This window comes from Mytilus galloprovincialis, chromosome 1 (assembly GCF_965363235.1).
Source record: "Mytilus galloprovincialis chromosome 1, xbMytGall1.hap1.1, whole genome shotgun sequence".
Lineage (NCBI taxonomy): Eukaryota > Metazoa > Mollusca > Bivalvia > Mytilida > Mytilidae > Mytilus > Mytilus galloprovincialis.
The window spans coordinates 82,321,345-82,336,480 of NC_134838.1; positions in this window are offsets into that span (position 1 = coordinate 82,321,345).

Here is a 15,136-nt window from a genome sequence, read left to right on the forward strand (position 1 = left end):
AACAGCCCAGATGTTGAGAAAATTTGAATTTTTCTTATAGCTTTTTGCTGGATGTATTTGAAAGTTCAAAAGTTGGTAATAGTATGTGGTATCAAAAAGATAGGAAAACATTGATCAAATTAAAATGTTTTCTTTCTGTTCTGTATAAAATTCATAAAAGTTGTAAAGTATGGTATCATCTCATAATTTACATTATTTATACTTGAAATTTAATTTATTATCAAATTTCTCAGGACCTACTTTTTTTCTTTTTTTTTTTAATGGAATTGAATAATAATATTGAACATGAAACATAGACCTGTAACAGGTAAATAATTGTTAATTGTATATAGAAATTGCTTGTGTATATATTAAATATGTTCATACTTTTTGAAATACTGCCATAAAGAAATTGATGTTCCTATTCCAATAATAATATATATATAAAAAATACCTTTACAATTGAATATCAACATCCAGTTTTAAAACATTTATTATTTAATTTAGCCTTTATTCCTTTAATTGTCAAACTTCATAAATCATATGGTATAAACACTTTTTGGGTTGACGTTTGAAAAAGTGTGAAATAAATCATATTCTTATCCCACTTACAATAAAAAAACAATCTTCTTAAACTTTTTGATTTGTTGTATTTTAGAGAAAACTTATTGTAACCGATTTGAATATACAATGTGTATTTTAACTGAATTATAAACATGTTGGTGAAAAAGGTATCGAACAGGTTTTGTAATCACTAGGAATGTTAAATGTATGTATGTGAAGCTATATTGATTTGTTTTGTTTATAAAACCAAGAGTTTCTCAGATAAGTGGGGTGGAAATTATATTTTAAATTTTATCGATGATACCCATCTATTTGTTAAATTTAAAGCGACTTTTAGATAATTTGTAGATAAATAAACATGAAATTTATAGCATATCTGTAAAAAGTAGTCCCTCATTGAGAATTATTAAATTTTGAGATGTTTTTGTGTTGCCAATGACAGCATCCAACTGTGATTATCTCCCCCTAACAATGGTAGTTGTATACCCTTTTAAAGTTCTATCCACAACTATTTCATTAGTATTTAAAAATAATGGTGGAATTTAAATTTCACAATATTCTGATTGTTTTAATGAAAGTTTTAAAAATAAAGTTGCATAATAAAATGAGAATTTTGATTGTACAATCATTTTGCTATCTTTTTGAAGGTGTCTTGAATAAATTCATTTTATTTAGTGAAAAATATTTAAACAAGACTTTTTTTGGGTTTGATTTTTTTTCAAATAAAAAAGGGAGTCAACTAGATAAATTTGATTTCAAAACCAATAATATGAAATGAAGTTGAATGTTTTTAACACATATGTAATTTATTCTAACCAAATAAAGTTGTAGATAGTGTAGTATATATAAATAGAAGATTGGATTTTAAGTTTGTAAGGAATAGCAGTTATGAAGGGATTCGATGATCCAATAGTGCTATGTAGACCCCTAAACTTACAATACATGTATATCGCTCTGTGATTGTGTTTTATTATAGATAAATGTGAACATTAATCCAGTGTTTATTCTTTTTGCATAAAAAACATGAATGTTCACACAAAATATAGTGTATCAGTAATAAAGTATTTTACTTACGTTTATCGGGCATATTTGATTTAAGGCCTTCAAACTTCTGTATTTTGAAGAAGAAATAAGTCTTCCGATTGCTCAACTTTGTGATCTTTCTGCTTGCTGTGAGCAACAATTTTTTTTTTACAAAGATGATGATGGTTGCTGAAAATCTTTGGGCATAATTACAGTCAATCCTCAATAACTCAAAAGTAACCCAAGTAGACTTCTCAAATTATCCGAGGTCACCATTTCAATAGTGTGTAATGGTTAAAAAAAACATTTTATTGCATCTGTCTGAATAAATGATACTGGAAAATAACTGTTCATTTCCTCAAATATACAGAGAAAATTGTTCACTTTTAATACACAATATGTCAATATTTGGAACAGAACTAGTTGTGAGATTCATTTATTTCTCCTAAACCTGATCTGCTGGTGTCCTATGAAAAGTGTGTTGGTTTACACACAAAAAACATGGAGTTGAATAAGTAACTCATTATTTCAAATGTCTTCTTTTGCTTTCATTTTTCTTCTACTTCAAATTTTGATTGATCAGGGTTAATTTAGATGTTATTTTTTTTTTTTAAGAAAACCCCAAAATAAATTCCTTCACCAGAGTTGGAAATGCATTGAACAAATGTCTTAACTGACAATGACTTGAAATACCTTGACACAGGTTACAGTTTTTTATTGAAAGGTTCAACTAAATATTTTCTGATCAGCAATTGACCATTTTTGGTGAAATATTGTAATTATGACGTGTTTATGACCATCAAAAGCAATGAATGAAATTTGTTTAGAAATTTCTAGACATCTTTCTATTCATTATTTGATCAATAAAATTAACAATGCTCAAAGGTTGAATTAAATTTTTTTAATTTCTGAGATTAAATAGTGGCTCATTGAGTCATTTTCACTTTGTATTGATTTTTCGAAATGGAGATAATATTGTACTACAGATATAATGGGTTTAAGTGTATTGAAATTTAAAAGAAATCTACTTAATAGTTAAATTAAATAGTCCTATTGCATTTTTCTTATGAATAATGAATTTTCTTTTTGTTGATCTTTCAGGTACAACTTTGTAAGAAGAAATTAAGTAATATTTCATTGTTTTATTGCTTTTAATTATAATACCATTTAGAATTGTTTCATGCATATTTTTGAATATATTCTATTTTAATTGATTGTCACCTCTTTTTATCAGTCAATTGAATTAAAAACCTAATAAAAAAATATTTTGTTATTTTTAGTCACCACTTAAAAGGCAGTCCTAGCTACTGCCATTACTTGGACTCTGTCCCTGTTGTCTTTCAAGTTTATTGAATGTTTTAAATCTACTGAAGTAGAAAGTTTTTCATGTTGTATTTTGGTTGTTTTATGTCTCCCCTGCAACTACCATCTTGGAAGGCAAGATATAGGCGCTATTTTCCAGCAACTTTGATGGCGTAATCAATTGTTAAGTATTTTTGCTGAAGTTAATTTGAAAGAAACCACTGGTGATAGATTAATGATTTTTTGTATGAAGTTTAATTTCTATCAATGCATATCAGTTTGATGACTTTTTTGAGGCCCTGCACCCTAGGTCATGTTCTAGTGACTTTGAATAAGAAGCAATTTTCAATGTAAAGTTTCTGCTCAAGTTAGTTTGATAGGAACTTTGTTGATAGATCAATGATATTTATTTTAATATAAAATAGAAGGTGTGGTATGATTGCCAATGAGACAACTCCACAAGAGACCAAACGACACAGAAATTAACAACTATAGGTCACCATACCACATATTAAGCTATGAAAGGCCCAGTATTAACAAATATAAATGTAAAACAATTCAAATGAGAAAACTAAAGGCCTAATTTATGAGGGTTGTAAAGGGTTATTTTCGTGCAACGTGATCGCTGTTTTTTATTTTACGTTCAACATGTTTTTACTTTTTTATTTGACGTTCAGTCGTGCAAGACGGGTGCCTCGTTCAACGTGTTCTGCTTATTTATTTTACGTGCATCGTGATTTTCAAAGTTTTATTTAGCGTGCTCGGTATTTTTCAAATAAAATTCAAACACTTGGCAGGGATCGTCAAGAGATACTTTTTAGCTCACCTGGCCCAAAGGGCCAAGTGAGCTTTTCCCAGCACTTGGCGTCCGGCGTCCGGCGTCTGTCGTCCGTCGTCCGTCGTCGTCTGGCGTCGTTAACTTTTACAAAAATCTTCTCCTCTGAAACTACTGGGCCAAATTTAACCAAACTTGGCCACAATCATCATTGGGGTATCTAGTTTAAAAAATGTGTCTGGTGACCCGGTCAACCAACCAAGATGGCCGCCATGGCTAAAAATAGAACATAGGGGTAAAATGCAGTTTTTGGCTTATAACTCAAAAACCAAAGCATTTAGAGCAAATCTGACATGGGGTAAAATTGTTCATCAGGTCAAGATCTATCTGCCCTGAAATTTTCAGATGAATCGGACAACCCGTTGTTGGGTTGCTGCCCCTGAATTGGTAATTTTAAGGAAATTTTACTGTTTTTGGTTATTATCTTGAATATTATTATAGATAGAGATAAACTGTAAACAGCAATAATGTTCAGCAAAGTAAGATTTACAAATAAGTCAACCTGACCCAAATGGTCAGTTGACCCCTTTAGGAGTTATTGCCCTTTATAGTCAATTTTTAACCATTTTTCGTAAATCTTAGTTATCTTTTAGAAAAATCTTCTCCTCTGAAACTACTGGGCCAAATTAATCCAAACTTGGCCACAATCATCTTTGGGATATCTAGTTTAAAAAATGTGTGGCGTGATCCGGCCAACCAACCAAGATGGCCACCATGGCTAAAAATAGAACATAGGGGTAAAATGCAGTTTTTGGCTTATAACTTAAAAACCAAAGCATTTAGGGCAAATCTGACATGCTGTAAAAGTGTTTATCAGGTCAAGATCTATCTGTCCTGAAATTTTCAGATGAATCGGACAACCTGTTGTTGGGTTGCTGCCCCTGAATTGGTAATTTTAAGGAAATTTTGCTGTTTTTGGTTATTATCTTGAATATTATTATAGATAGAGATAAACTGTAAACAGCAATAATGTTCAGCAAAGTAAGATTTACAAATAAGTCAGCATGACCAAAATGGTCAGTTGACCCCTGAAGGAGTTATTGCCCTTTATAGTCAATTTTTAATCATTTTTTCGTAAATCTTAGTAATCTTTTACAAAAATCTTCTTCTCTGAAACTACTGGGCCCAAATTAAACTAAACTTGGCCACAATCATCATAGGGGTAACTTGTTTAAAAAATGTGTGGCGTGACCCGGCCAACCAACCAAGATGGCCATCATGGCTAAAAATAGAACATAGGGGTAAAATGCAGGTTTTGGCTTATAACTCAAAAACCAAAGCATTTAGAGCAAATCTGACATTGGGTTGAATTGTTTATCAGGTGAAGATCTATCTGCCCTCAAATTTTCAGATGAATCCGACAACCCGTTGTTGGGTTGCTGGCTTGCTGCCCCTAAATTGGTAATTTTAAGGAAATTTTACTGTTTTGGGTTATTATCTTGAATATTATTATAGATAGAGATAAACTGTAAACAGCAATAATGTTCAGCAAAGTAAGATTTACAAATAAGTGAACTTGACCGAAATGGTCAGCTGACCCATTTAGGAGTTATTGTCCTTTATAGTCAATTTTTAACAATTTTCATAAAATTTGTAAATTTTTACAAACATTTTTTACTGAAACTACTGGGCCAAGTTCATTATAGATAGAGATAATTGTAAGAAGCAAGAATGTTCTGTAAAGTAAGATGTACAAACACATTATCATCACCAAAACACAATTTTGTCATGAATCCATCTTCTTCCTTTGTTTAATATTCACATAGACCAAGGTGAGCGACACAGGCTCTTTAGAGCCTCTAGTTTAAAAGCCGTAAACCAATTATATCACTAAATTGGGAATAACATGTAAAACAAAGAGTTAATATATACAAGAAGACAGTGACTCAGTCACAAAAGGTTCAAATAAAAGTATTTATTTTTCGTGCAACGTTCATTACACAAATTATTTTTACGTTCAACGTGAAATTATGTCTTATTTCACGTTTTTTTCGTGCAAGCACCCCCCTTTACCACCCTCGTTTATGTATAAAAAATGAAAAATAAATTAAAGCAAAATTACTATAAGTACATATCAGTTTGATGACATTTTGATGCCCTGTAATGGTTTAGTGACTTGCAATTAAATACCAATTTTTAGCTCACCTTTCCTATAAGGAAATGTGAGCTTTTGCCATTACTTGGCGTCCTTTGTTGTCCGTTGTCGTCGTAAACTATTTCAAAGATCTTCTCCTCTGAAACTACTGAACCAATTCAAACCAAACTTCATCTGATTGATTCCTAGGGTATCTAGAATAAAGTTTGTGTTTTAATTCCCATTTCATCAAAAAACATGGCTGCCATGGCTAAAAAATAAAACATAGGGGTAAAATGCAGTTTTTGGCTTATAACTCAAAAACCAAAGCATTTAGAGCAAATCTGACGTGGAGTAAAATTGTTTATCAGGTCAAGATCTAACTGCCCTGAAATTTTCAGATGAATCGGACAACCCGTTGTTAGGTTGCTGCCCCTGAATTGGTAATTTTAAGGAAATTTTTGCAATTTTGGTTATTTTCTTGAATATTATTATAGAGATAAACTGTAAATAGAAAAAATGTTCAGCAAAGTAAGATTTACAAATTAGTCAACAGGTCTAAAGTGGTCAGTTGACCCCTTTAGGAGTTATTGCCCTTTATAGTCAATTTTTAACCATTTTTCGTAAATCTTAGTTATCTTTTACAAAAATCTTCCCTGAAACTACTGGGCCAAATAAAATCAAACTTGGCCACAATCATCATTGGGGTATCTAGTTTAAAATTGGGTCCAGTGACCCGGCCAACCAACCAAGATGGCCGCCATGGCTAAAAATAGAACATAGGGGTAAAATGCAGTTTTGGGCTTATAACTTAAAAACCAAAGCATTTAGAGCAAATCTGACAGTGGGAGAAATTGTTTATCAAGTCCAGATCTATCTGCTCTAAAATTTTCAGATGAATTGGACAACTGGTTGTTAGGTTGCTGCCCCTGAATTGGTAATTTTAAGGAAATTTTGCTGTTTTTGGTTATTATCTTGAATACTATTATAGATAGAGATAACCTGTAAACAGCAATAATGTTCAGAAAAGTAAGATTTACAAATAAGTCAACATGACTGAAATGGTCAATTGACCCCCTAAGGAGTTATTGTCCTTTATAGTCAATTTTTAAAAATTTTCATAAAATTTGTAAATTTTTACTAACATTTTCCACTGAAACTACTTGGCCAAGTTCATTATAGATAGAGATAATTGTAAGCAGCAAGAATGTTCAGTAAAGTAAGATGTACAAACACATCACCATCACCAAAACACAATTTTGTCATGAATCTATCTGCATCCTTTGTTTAATATTCACATATACCAAGGCGAGCGACACAGGCTCTTTAGAGCCTCTAGTTTGTAAAAGATATTATGTACCGAAAATTTCATAAAAGGTATCAAAAGCCCTCTCCCTTTTTCCAAAGTCAGATATTTTTTTTCCTTTCTGTTAAATTTAATTATTTTCGTGTTTCTGGCCTCAGACTACAATTATTCTCCTTTTCCTTTGCAACAATGCATCTTTTGGTAAAAGTCAAATTGAATTAAAAATTTGCACCGCTTCAAACATGAAATAAATGTAACTGTTTATATATAGACCATTATAAAATATGCTTCTAGGACATTCCATCAGTGCCTTTTCTTTTGAGAGCCTTGTTAACATGCCAATGGTAGGATATGAATCTTGTATAAATGACTAAGACCGACAAAGGCTAATTTGACCGTCTGTCCCGCTTTAGGTTGAAGTTTTTAGTCGAGGCAGTATTTGACAAAGTTGAAGTCCAATCAACTTGAAACTTAGTAAATATCATGAGTGCAGATGTGGCATCCGTGTACTATGGACACATTCTTGTTTCCACATGTTTTACGTATTTTTATATATATATGCAACTGGTATGACCCCTCAAAGAAAACAGTAGACAGAATACAGAGAGTCTCTATATATTAAAGTAGTATAATCGTAGTTTACATGTAGATAAACGCGAAAAATAATTGTCCTCTTTAAGGAGGTATAATAGTTGTGGTTTTTGCGATCTAAACACCATGATAAGGAGAACGCTCTATTTGGCTTATTTATTTTTCATTTTTGTTATCTATCATACGATTGGTTGTACTTGTGCATTTTTCAAATCGGATGTCTTATCTATGTCTAAAAGTCAGTCTGGTGATGGAATCAGTATCCGGACTTCTTTTTTGTCGCTTTTCTCCAAAAATAACTCAATCTGAATAATCATAAGAATGGATGACAAATGCGACTATGCATGTTACTTATAGAACACAGAGGCATGATGATTAATTTATCGTGGAAGGAAGAGAAGAGACACACAAAAAGAGGTCTTCTCGTTTAATAGTATAGATGACAAATGCGACTATGCATGTTACCTATAGGTGGCACGGTAGTATTTCCTGGCCCATAAGGGATAATGATAGCCTTTTTAGAATTTTCACCACTTTCTAACACTGCAAAAATTCTACATTCACAGTTAACTGAAGTACTTTCATTTTACTATTCAGAAATGAATTTGAATATGTATCATGACCGTTTACTTTTTTTGCTATTTTTAAAAACCTAAGGCCACTAGTACTTTTAGGTATTTTATGGTGCAGTGAATACAAAATTTAAAAAAATTCTCAAAAATTCATTTTCATCTGTATGTAAAATTATTTCATATTTTTCTACACCTGATTCATCCCTCAGTTTGTGAAAGTATGTTCAGTTGATACTGTATTTTTTGTCCAATCACACTGTTTAGATACATTTACCTAAGTAGGGTACACAAAAGAGCAACCTAAATTCTGGAATGCAAATACTACCGTGCCACCTATAGAACACAGAGGCATGATGATTAATTTATCGTGGAAGGAAGAGAAGCGACATACAAAAAGAGGTCTTCTCGTTTAATAGTATAGATATTGAAATTTTTTTATGCGTTTTTTTTTTTTTTGTCTCTCTTGACGGAGTCAAAAAGTGGCTGCGGCGCCAATACTATTTGTTTGTGATAAGGTCTAGTTTATGGTATTTGGTATGCAGTTGTAATAGCATTGGCACAACTCATTACCATGGAGATTATTTGGCCCGCCCCCTCTGTTATGGTCTATTGTCTGTGAAAATTTTGCTTGGTTTTTATGTATTTGTGATTAGGTGGGTTTATTGGGAACCACTTGTGGTAATTTAATGATAATTGGTATGCAGTTGTATAAGCATTGAAAATAATAAATAACAGAAAGAACCAAGAGCAAAGTTCAGCCCTATACACCAGCTAAATATGAAAACGTTAGTATCAATAAAATCAGGACCGTGGACAAAAACCTAGAAACATGTTATAGAAAAATGGACAACAATTGAGCAGAAACATCAAAACTACATCCTAGAGCTATCAGCAGCTGCTTATTAAGTTATAAAGGGGATAGAGACATATAATTTGGACAACAAGCTCTTGCCAAAACATCAGCATGATGCATCAGAACATCACTTTCGGTCAGAAATAGAAGTATCAACCGACAACTTGATCGTATCAATTTATTCCATGCAACATCAAAAGTAGAGGTTAATGGCCATGGTATAGTACTCTTCCTGTCAAACATTGAAGATATAAAAGAATGAAATCTAGAGGGAACTGTAAGATATATAACAAACAGATAAAGGAACAGACAAACATAATCAAGAGAAAGGAAGCCGATATAGAAATAAAAGCAAAACAGGATGAGTCATTCGTAAAAACAAAAGTTCATCAGCCTAGTATCCAAAAGGGCAGTATGTATACAAAACACAGAAGAAGAATTTCTAAATAACTGGAATAGAACCATTGAATGGTCAGAAGATGGACCAACACCAAGTCAAGATACAAGTGCAGTCACATGTCTACTATACATATGCAATCAGACAACACAACCAGAAATATCCATAGACTGCATGCGGCCAGCTGTTTCATTATACATGTGAAAACATTGATCCTGTAAGGGTAAGCCAAACTGACGAAGAACAGTATTCACCAAGGAGTTGTTCTATTATGGACATGGACGTGGTAAATATATCACTGAGAAGCAATAACTCAATTATAGATACAGAAGAAATTATATTTGTACCTTGTAGGTACAGAAGAAATTATATTTGTACCTTGTAGGTACAGAAGAAACAATACCAATATTAAGTCTAGAAGAACAAGGCTCGACAAAGGAATATAGTGAAATGGCCCATATAGTTAAAAACGTGCCAGACAGTAAATCTAATGACAGTTCACTTAGAAATGGCATGACGAAGCACCGGATGAGGATGGAATTTCAGCAGAACACTACAAATATGGGTTGGATGAGTTAACTCCCTTTATAGTACATTTGCTAAATTTAATTTTCACATATCTGGATGTACCAATCTTCCTAAAGACAGTGATTCTTACACCAATCATGAAAGAAAAAGGCAAAACATTACCATCTAGCTATAGATGAACAACTGTAACTAAAAACTATATATTAAAAGTAAACTGAAGGATAGAGTTGACTATAAAAAATGCAAAAAAAAGCATTTGACAAACTAAACCATGAAATCCTATTCAACAAGCTGTAACATTATGGAATAAAAGGAAAACTCTGGATACTACTGAGAAACATGTATAAAACATGAGCATTAAGATTAAATTGGAAGGTCAATGTACAGAAGATGCCATAGTGCTACAAGGATTTCAACAAGGTGCAAAACTTTCTACAACGCTATATAAATGCTACCAAAAAGTCATACTGGATAGCATTTTTAAAAAGTGGACTTGGAGCATGTTTTGGTGTTTTGTACAAATCCCTGCACCCACATAGGCCGATCACATTGCTGTCATGGCAAATAGTACTGTAGACGCACAAGGAATACTAGACATAGTACAGCACCATACAAGCAGATATCTCGTTAAAATCAATCCAACTACATAGATCTACAATGCAAAAAACCTCAAACACATCAACATTGTATTCGAAGACGATGACATCAATATAACCAATGAAAAAGAAACTAGAAAAAGGGCAAATATCTCAGAAAGAATAAGAACCGACAGAGCAATAATATACAGCATTCTCGGAGCTGGTTTACATGTCAGAATGGGGTTCTCACCCATGGTCGCATACAAGTTATGGAGAACATATACCAAGAAGCATCTACAGACTTGAGGTGATGAACTCACTTGCAAGAGAAGTGAATATGCTAGAACTTGTAGGGAGAAAAATCCTCCGTCAAATTTTAGGGTTTCCAAATAATACAGCAAATATGACTGTCTATACCCTGGTAGGAGCAGAACCCCATCACATTAGACAAAAAATTATTTAACTTCTTCATGAATATTGTTCGAAATTCAGGAACCCTAGAATGTGAAATTCTGCACCGACAAATAGCATTTTCAGACCAAAGAGGAAAAGACTATCAACAGAGTGGGAAAAACCCGATCAAAATACAATTTGAAATTTTAGAGTAGTTACGACATTATCATAGAAAAAACACTTTAAAAAATCAAATGGAAAAGGCAAGTAGTAATAAAGATCAACAAATACTGGAAAAATGAATGTCATAATGAAGGAATCGGGGAAAAAACATCACTTCGATACATAGAGATACAGAAAATCATTAAATGAAGCTCACAATATATGGAAAAGCGTGAAAAAACAATAGTAAAGATGTGAAGGCAGGAGAAATAAAAGCAAGAATAAGTACTAAAACGTGCATATTCCAAGAGGGTTTGGATGGGGTTAAATGATTAAAGAATAGGCACTGGCTACGGTTACATGGAAATGTAACAATAATAAAAATATTATTGTTACATTGGAGACTAATTGCCGGAATGCAAAGTTGGGTGAGGAACCGATTAATTACAAATGTAACAATAATTACTGAGGCTACGGTTACATTACGTTATTGTTACATGAAAAACAGAAATGTACGCTAGATCAAGGACGTATCTAATATACGTCCTTGGCTAGATTGACTAAACTTAATCATCTATAGTTGCATGCGCGTAGCTACGTTTACGTCAAAACGCCCGGGCGTACACTTGAATTTGGTAAAACAAAATATTTTCATCTAAATATTATTAAAAGAATTGGTTAACAGTACGTCAACCTTCTAAGTCTTTCTTCAATGGCTTGTAATTTCGAATAGAAATGACAAAATTGGTGTCATATTTATATATTTGTTCATTTTTGTCGAGCCTGCAACTTTTGTTGCAGAAAGCTCGACATAGGTATAGTGATCCGGCGGCGGCGGCGGCGTTAGCTAACTTCTTAAAAGCTTTATATTTTAGAAGGTGGAAGACCTGGATGCTTCATACATTGTATATAGATGCCTCATGTTACGAAGTTTCCGTCAGTCACATGTCCAATGTCCTTGACCTCATTTTCATGGTTCAGTGACCACTTGAAAAAAAAGTTCAAATTTTTTGTAATGTTGAATTCTCTCTTATTATAAGTAATAGGATAACTATATTTGATATGTGCATACCTTGCAAGGTTCTCATGTCTGTCAGACAGTTTTCACTTGACCTCGACCTCATTTCATGGATCAGTGAACAAGGTTAAGTTTTGGTGGTCAAGTCCATATCTCAGATACTATAAGCAATAGGGCTAATATATTTGGTGTATGGAAGGACTGTAAGGTGTACATGTCCAACTGGCAGGTGTCATCTGACCTTGACCTCATTTTCATGGTTCAGTGGTTATAGTTAAATTTTTGTGTTTTGGTCTGTTTTTCTCATACTATATGCAATAGGTCTACTATATTTGTTGTATGGAACGATTGTAAGGTGTACATGTCTAGCGGGCAGATGTCATGTGACCTTGACCTCATTTTCATGGTTCAGTGGTCAAAGTTAAATTTTTGTGTTTTGGTCTGTTTTTCTCATACTATATGCAATAGGTCTACTATATTTGTTGTATGGAACGATTGTAAGGTGTACATGTCTAGCGGGCAGATGTCCTGTGACCTTCACCTCATTTTCATGGTTCAGTGGTCAAAGTTAAATTTTTGTGTTTTGGTCTGTTTTTCTCATACTATATGCAATAGGTCTACTATATTTGTTGTATGGAACGATTGTAAGGTGTACATGTCTAGCGGGCAGATATCATGTGACCTTGACCTCATTTTCATGGTTCAGTGGTCAAAGTTAAATTTTTGTGTTTTGGTCTGTTTTTCTCATACTATATGCAATAGGTCTACTATATTTGTTGTATGGAACGATTGTAAGGTGTACATGTCTAGCGGGCAGATGTCCTGTGACCTTCACCTCATTTTCATGGTTCAGTGGTCAAAGTTAAATTTTTGTGTTTTGGTCTGTTTTTCTCATACTATATGCAATAGGTCTACTATATTTGTTGTATGGAACGATTGTAAGGTGTACATGTCTAGCGGGCAGATGTCATGTGACCTTGACCTCATTTTCATGGTTCAGTGGTCAAAGTTAAATTTTTGTGTTTTGGTCTGTTTTTCTCATACTATATGCAATAGGTCTACTATATTTGTTGTATGGAACTATTGTAAGGTGTACATGTCTAGCGGGCAGATGTCATGTGACCTTGACCTCATTTTCATGGTTCAGTGGTCAAAGTTTTTATCTAATACTATATGCCATAGGTCAACTATATTTGGTGTATGGAAGTATTTTATGATCTTTATGTCAGTCGCACAGGTTTTATTTGATCGTGACCTCATTTTCACGGTTCATTCCACAGTGTTAAGTTTTTGTGTTTTGGTCTATTTTTCTTAAACTATATAAGTAATAAGTCAACTATATATGTTGCATAGAAGCATTGTTAGCTGTACATGTCTGCCTGGCATGGTTCATCTGACCTTGACCTCATTTTCAAGGTTCATTGGTCTATGTTTAGTTATTTTGGTTAATGTTAAGTTTATGTGACAGTTGTTATAAAGCTTAGCTTTATACTAAGGACTATCAAGATAATATCAGTGATTAGTATAGAAGGCGAGACATTTCAGCGTGTGCACTCTTTTTAAAGCAATTCCTTATGTACTTTGATTCGAAATGTGGTTTGCATTTTTTTTAATTATAACTGTGTAGATGTAGGTTCAGTATGTGGTTAAAGTTTTAAGATATCAATAACTTTGTCAAACCATCGTATGATTTTACGATAGCTGGACAAAAACTGTTTATGGTCAAAAGAGTATGCAGCGCATCATGACGAAATAATATATAATGGATTTTTCAACGGAATTACTTGGGAGTTTTTACACTCTGAGGTTAAAATTTTGTACATATAAATTACTTTGTAAAACCGTGGTCGAAGTTAATGAAACTTTCACAGAGGAAAACGGGTATGGCGCAAGAATAAATTTCCATCCTGAAATCTATGATGTCGAGTTAATTTACATGATAAATTTTAGACCTCCATATTTTGTCATGAAACTTGCGCTGAAATTAACTGAAAATATTTGATTTGTTTAAATCCTGTAATGGAATGATAAATGAATAAACTTTTCGCGGGGAGAAATTTCAGGTGAGAACCAGGGTTCCATAGAGAGCCCTTTATACATTTTTTAAATTGCACCTGAACAACTCAGAAAATTAATCATTTCATGTTCATTTACGATTCTAAATAAACAATGAATAGATTACACATAAAAAATAACCATTTTGAATCTAAAGAATGTTGTTATTAATATGAGTTTTCAATGACAGGAATGGTATGTCATTCTCGATAGTGTTTAAACTTACGGCGGCTTAGCACCCGCTCATCTACTACCAGTTTGTTCATTGGCCTGGACCCAATAGGGCCTAAAGGCCCTGACCGAGGTTCGGGCGTACACGTTAAAATGACCTTGCTACGCCACTGAGTTGCATTGCTTCATTCTTTCATATGTACTAAACAATACTTGTAATTTAATACTAATATTATTCAACAAATGGTGTACAACTTGAATAGTTTTACTACGTATTAATGGTTTTGATGTTCTCAAAGATACTACTCAAGATTAGGAGTGTGACTGTCAAAGGCGAAAAATATAGTTCAATGGTTTCACTTTTTTAAAGTATTTAACTGCACACCTACTCTTATTACTGTCATTATACTTTGGACCAATTTTGTTTATGGTGAAAAAAATAAAACTGGGGATGCGTTTTAAACGAAACTGAAACAATATCAAGACATACATTTCATACAGCTTTATACCTTGACGCAAATTGATAATCAAAAGCAAAGTTTGCTAACTGTAACTTAAGTACTAAGAAATTATGTATGTACACGTATCCGTGGAGGACGTAATTTCGTTCATCAAAAATGTGTCGGACTTTAAAAACAACTTACTTGATTTGTAGAAATTGTCATTGTAAATAAAAAATTACAGTAAATAAATTGTATGTTATAAATGTATGTAATAAATGTCCTCAACTTTTAT